Raw genomic sequence first — 324 nt, 5'->3', positions numbered from 1 at the left:
GACCCCCCCCCCCTCCAGCCACCAGCCTCTCCACCAGTGTTAGACGTCACAGCTACAGTATGTACTTAATTACACTACGTTATTGCTGGGATTCCTTATAAGCACTAATTATACCTGATTGTAGGTTAAAGTATTGACTTTGTCAAGATGTCTCCTTGCGGGTGTGTTTAAGCCCTTCTGCGCTCTGTGCCGAGACGTGAAAACTGGTCCTCTCCTCGTGCCTCTCTGGCCGGTGGGCAGCAGCAAATGGCACTAGGCGCAGCGTGACCCGGGCACCCGCGGGCCCTTGGCCAGCCTACCCCAGAGCTGCCCCTGCCCGGGACC

Source organism: Lipotes vexillifer, unplaced genomic scaffold (assembly GCF_000442215.2).
Source record: "Lipotes vexillifer unplaced genomic scaffold, Lipotes_vexillifer_v1.1 scaffold533, whole genome shotgun sequence".
Taxonomy (NCBI): Eukaryota; Metazoa; Chordata; class Mammalia; order Artiodactyla; family Lipotidae; genus Lipotes; species Lipotes vexillifer.
The sequence above is the reverse complement of the archived record's forward strand: the minus strand, read 5'-3'. Positions refer to the sequence as shown.